Below are 5830 nucleotides of genomic sequence, written 5' to 3'. Positions count from 1 at the left end.
TGAAACCTGAAATGATAATACTAGGTCTTGAAGCCAAACTGCTATGGTATTGACAAACTAGAATTATATCTGCCCCTAGAGACAATCTGGATCGTTTCATTGAATATTTGGAACGTGTAGAGCGTGTGGCTGACAATGAGGAGCAAGCACGTAATAACAAAAAAATGGCTCTGAGCACTATGGGACTCAACTGCTTAGGTCATTAGTCCCCTAGAACTTAGAACTAGTTAAACCTAACTAACATAAGGACATCACAAACACCCATGCCCGAGGCAGGATTCGAACCTGCGACCGTAGCGGTCTTGCGGTTCCAGACTGCAGCGCCTTTAACCGCACGGCCACTTCGGCCGGCACGTAATAACAGAAATGCTAATAACACTAGTAATAATTTTAAGAACTAGCAGAATGGCAATGTAAACATCAGAACAGTAGGTGTTCACCATCCTAAGAAAGGAAGGAATTGGAGAAATAATTACCAGAATCAACAATGGCATCCAAATGATAGTAATTTTGTTCCTAACAAAAATGTGCAAGTAAACAACAGTGTTGAAAGCAATGCTGTGCCAGTTAACTATAACGCAAATAAAGGTAACAGTAGTAGGCAGAGGCTGGAAAACTAGTTCCCGTCTATGAGGATACTGGCGCTCACCAGGCGGTTGCTTTTCCTAAGCCAGTAATTACAGTAATTAGTATGACAAATCAGAATACTCAAACTGAGGATTCGGATGATGGGTCGGTAGCATCCAATGATACTGCAGAAATATTTAACCACTCACACTATTTGATAGATACTGTGTCAGAGACGCTTTCTACCGAGCGAGGTGGCGCAGTGGTTAGCGCACTGGACTCGCATTCGGGAGGACGACGGTTCAATCCCGTCTCCGGCCATCCTGATTTAGGTTTTCCGTGATTTCCCTAAATCGTTTCAGGCAAATGCCGGGATGGTTCCTTTGAAAGGGCACGGCCGATTTCCTTCCCAATCCTTCCCTAACCCGAGCTTGCGCTCCGTCTCTAATGACCTCGTTGTCGACGGGACGTTAAACACTAACCACCACCACCACCAGAGACGCTTTCTAAGTGGGAAGAGAAAGAGAAGGCGCAGCAGTGTAACGGTAGGGAAGAGCTACAAAATACTGAATTTTCAGGTGAAGAAGCAGAAGAAATTCATGCTTATATTTACGATGAGGATGATATGCTCTTATCCAAAGTGCCTGTGCAGGATGTTGATACTGTACTAATAGATTTAGGACAGTAGGTAAGTGAGAATGTAGACGATAGCCTGTTGGGGGTCGATTAACCCAGTAGCTGTGACCAGTTGTCACTGGAGAAGGAACCCGGCGATAGTAGTGAAAGTGGTTTAGCTGTAACTAGTGTTATGACCGGTCTGGAGGCGCAGAATCGCTCAGACTACAGTAATTTGGGTCATGTTCAGCAAACTAAGTGCAATGAAGTCGTGTGGTGTTTCGATTTGAAATTAATAGACCGACTGGAAAAGGCAGCTGAAAATGTAATTCAGGAAACCCCTACACACTTTGACCTAAATGTAATGAAGACAGATGTCGATCACTTTAGTTGGAGACAAATCCAAAAGGAACTATTGGATGAGTTTGAGGAACCACCTGTACAACCTAGAATAAGCCACCCTATAATAATAGTGAATATGTTGGGTATCAATGTACGTTGTCTCTTAGACAGTGGAAGTGGGGTGAGTGCGATATCTCAGTCCTTCTTTGATGCATTACCTAGTAAAGACAAGCTTACCGTAATGAGGGTATTAGGACTAAGAATAATTGGTGCTACTGGCAAGGTGTCAAAACCGGTAAAGCAAGAAGCTTTACTGCCCCTTGATATTAATGGTAATTTAATTGATCATCCATGCTTAATTGTAAACAATCTCAGTATTGAGGTTTTAATTGGCATAGATTTCTTGTCGAAATATCAGAGTGTTGTTGACTTTGAAAGAAGCCAGTTAAAATTGGTCTTGCCGACAACCGGAGTAATTACGGTACCTTTTATTAATAAACATGTAGCAACTAATGATGAATTTTGGGAGCTGCCTATACGAGTTCTGAAAAATAGGAGATATTGGGACGAAGGTGTTAATCTTAGTAAAAGTAAGCTAAACACAGAAGAAGAAGAAGCATTTATTTTGGAAAAAATAGAAGCTAAATTGCAGGAAATCGATAAAATTTCAGCTAATCAGAAGGAAGAACTGAGACAGGTTTTAAAAAGGCATCATAAGGTATTTTCAAATCGACCTGGCGTGGTCAAAGGTTATGAAAGTCAATTAAAGGTGAAACCTGGCCAAGTGTTTTTCAGGAAGCCATACCAAATACATGTCGCTTGGAAGGAGGCGGTTCGAAAGGAGATACAGAGAATGCTAGAGTATCCTAAGAGTAAAAAGCTATTCGGTCTCAGGAACGTGATCGACCTAAAGATGTTCATAGGTAGTGAATGAAATCTGTAGGGAGGAGGTTGTTCTGTAACCTCTACACAGTGTGGCAGCTATGCAGTCCCAGCTGTGTGAGATCTTCTTTCCCATTTCAGATTTCACTCTCTCTTCATCTTTTCTATCCACCTAAAATTTCGACCTCTTCTTTCCAACACATTAAATTTTCCGTTATGGTTATCAAGCCAATAATAAACTAATGAATTCTGTAGGGAGGAGATTGTTGTGTAACCTGTACACAGTGTGGCAGCTGTGCAGTCCCAGCTGTGTGAGATCTTCTTTCCATTTAAGGTCTCACTCATTCTTCATCTTTCCTATCTACAAAAATTTCGACCCCTTCTTTCCAATACGAAAATTTTCGAAACCAATGAATTCTGTAGGGAGGAGGTTGTTCTGTAACCTCCACACAGTGTGGCAGCTGTGCTGTCCCAGCTGTGTGAGGTCTTCTTTCCCATTTCAGGTCTCACTCTATCTTCATCTTTCCTATCCACCAAAGTTTCGACTGCTTCTTTGCAATACAAAATTTTCCGCCATGGTTACCAAGCCATGAGTTCTGTAACCATCCTATCCACCGATTAGTGAAGAAAATACCTAATGTGACAAACCTAACAGTGATATAAACAATAGAGAAGTATGACGTAATTAAGATAGAAAGGTATTTGAGTAACAAGTAAGTATAGAACCCTGGAAATATTATAAGTACAAAGTTGTTGTTTTATTGGATATGGTCCACCAACAGTAACTTAAAAAGATATATAAATTCGTGTACAAGCAGGATGTGAAGTGGCAGTGAAACCTATTGTATGCTGTAGAGCTAACTAATTAATAGTAAAATAGATTGCTTAGTGTTATGAAAACTATGCAGATAAGTTGTATGAATGATCTCACCTTGTCACGTCCTTGAAATATTTATAAGGTTGGAGCTGGCCTTTATTTGGTGTAGTGTGTGACAGGACACACCTACACGTATTGAGGTTATGAGTTGGAGGCGTGAATGCGACCATAGGTACCCTTATGTTAGATGAGACAGAGCAGCTCATGGTGTCCTATAGGTTTAAGGAATGTAGCATTGCGCTCGGCTATAATTACTTAATGCACTTTAGTGGTAGGTCGAGAGAGACTACATGTGCTTTCAGCATCCAATCAAGTGGAAATGGATTGCAACGTGACAAACTGATCAGCTGCAATACACTCTAGATATGAAATAAATGTGCTATCCTATGCTTTAAATTTTAATGGAGTGAGTATTACATAAGTTCATACACTAGCAAAGTAAGTAAGTACATAATTGCAGATGTGGAACTGACACACCAACAGAAGACCAATAAGTGGATTTAGTGGTCAACTAAACGTAGTGTGTTTTGAACACTCAGAACTGTACTATTACCACAAGTTACTCATATGTACAAAGAAGCTGAGAAGACAACTACTGATCAAATATACTCATACTATCTCTAAGAATAAGATAATCGAAGATGAGTCAGCTAAGTAAATAAAATACAAATGTATCAAGAATATACCGAGCATTGGTTCAGTGTTCTGGCCCAGAAATAATAAATTGAGATTAAATAGGATTCATGATTGTATGCCTTGAGCATAAATTTTCTCTAGTACGTGACTAACGGCGGTTTGAGCCATTTGTGTGCCGATTTTATGACAGTTAAGTAACCGCGAGAGTAAAATTGAAAAAGTTCTGTTAACTTTTTTCCAGCAACATATTGAAAGATAAAATGTATATATCCCCATTTCATTGTGACCCACCCTTAGATATTAAGTGAACAGAGTCTGAGGCAATCTTTTTGTTTGTTCTACAGGACAAACCAGATAATGACAGCCTGTTAGTTGCGTGAAAGCGTGGAGTGACTTGGACACCACTCATAGTGACCCCTCTCCTTTCCCCATGTAAGTTAGAGTGGACGTGAAGGACGCACACCATAGCAACTCCCCCCCCCCCCCCCCTTCTACCCTTGTGAATGGAAGTGTAGAACGCCAGCCAAAGCGGCTACAACCACGTGTGAAAAAATGAAATTGTCATGATATGTGAAATTTTCTTTTAGGTTTAGAAAAGACTGCTAAGGTATAATTATCTGTTTATATATCTTGAATAACCGTGTTATTATCTTTGAATTTATGTATGTAAAAAAATATTTACAGACAATTTAATGAATTTAAGATTTTCATAATTTTACATATTTTTATGTGTTTGTCTGTCTAAGGCAATATGTATGCCAAAGTGTTTCATTGATTTTTGCTTAAATTTTGAGTGATAATATTGCTTAAGAGGCAGTGAACAGCCCAACAATTTAAATAATTGAAGTAGGTAATAAGTTTTCTTTTAATATTTCTATAAGTTTACATTTCAATTTTAATTTTTCATAGGGAGTTAAGCTGTACTCTTGCTTCCCTTTTTGTAATTAATTTTTTTCATTTACATTCAAAAAATTTAAGTAGAGGGTTGATGTAGGGAAGCAGCCTACTCACGCCTTATTAAGTTCACATCAGTCTTTCAATTGTGTGCCAGCCAGTCTGCTGTAACTAGCTCTGACTTCATAAATGTTGCGCAATACTTTAAAAATCAAGTAAATAACCTGAAACGTTTCTAGCATGTCAGGAGTAATACTAAATCAATATGTGTTGAATATCAGTTCAATAACTTTAACCATTTTCGAAATTTGGACGTTTTTCTGTAAAAATCATTGGCGCAACAGAAAAGAGCTAGAGACTTAAACATTTATATTGAGATTCCTTTTGCATAATAATTTAGTACAAACGGTATTCTGAATCTCACAAATTATAATTTTAGTTGAAATTCATGATTTTCTGGTTTTTATCTTAAAAATTAAGGAAGCAAGATAGACTAAGTAGGCGAATAAATAAAGCTAGGATGTTTAAATTTAAGTAGAAGGGAGATCCGCTATAATCATAAAGATGTGAGAAGTTTCAACTGAATAACTATAAAACTATAGCGATAGCGTATATCCAAAGGGCAAGTTCAGAGCTCGTCTACTGCGTGTAGTGTAATTAAATTAATTATCTCGCCCAAAATATTTGACTTAGCCACGTCAGACTTTTATTATGATTACTTACCTGTGTGCTGATTGCACATTTAAATTGAGAGCTTCATCGGCCATCAGCAAAGGAAGCAATGATTTATTCGATAACTTAAAGTGGTGCATTACTAGCTCAGCGGCTAGTCGGGAGAGCAGATTTGATCAGGCGTTCCCTTAGCCGTCCGCACCGTGGCTTTATATATAAGAAAGCTGCGTGAAGGAGAAAGGCCCCAGTTCTCTCCAGACGCTGATTAGCGCACTACCTGTGCCGGGAGTCGCGTCGCGTCGGTGTCGTTGATATAAACAGCCTCGGATGCAGTAATAAGTTACT

General features: G+C 39.0%; 1 non-coding gene across 1 annotated transcript; it reads left to right on the top strand.

The window, feature by feature from the left end:
- The first annotated feature begins 815 nt into the window (after positions 1-815).
- Trnaa-cgc lies at positions 816-888 on the top strand. The gene has a single exon. It is a non-coding gene; the product is annotated as a tRNA-Ala (tRNA).
- Positions 889-5830: the final 4942 nt, after the last annotated feature.

The sequence above is a fragment of the Schistocerca americana genome, chromosome 1, assembly GCF_021461395.2.
Source record: "Schistocerca americana isolate TAMUIC-IGC-003095 chromosome 1, iqSchAmer2.1, whole genome shotgun sequence".
NCBI classification, from domain to species: domain Eukaryota; kingdom Metazoa; phylum Arthropoda; class Insecta; order Orthoptera; family Acrididae; genus Schistocerca; species Schistocerca americana.
This window is presented reverse-complemented; position numbering and strand designations above follow the sequence as displayed.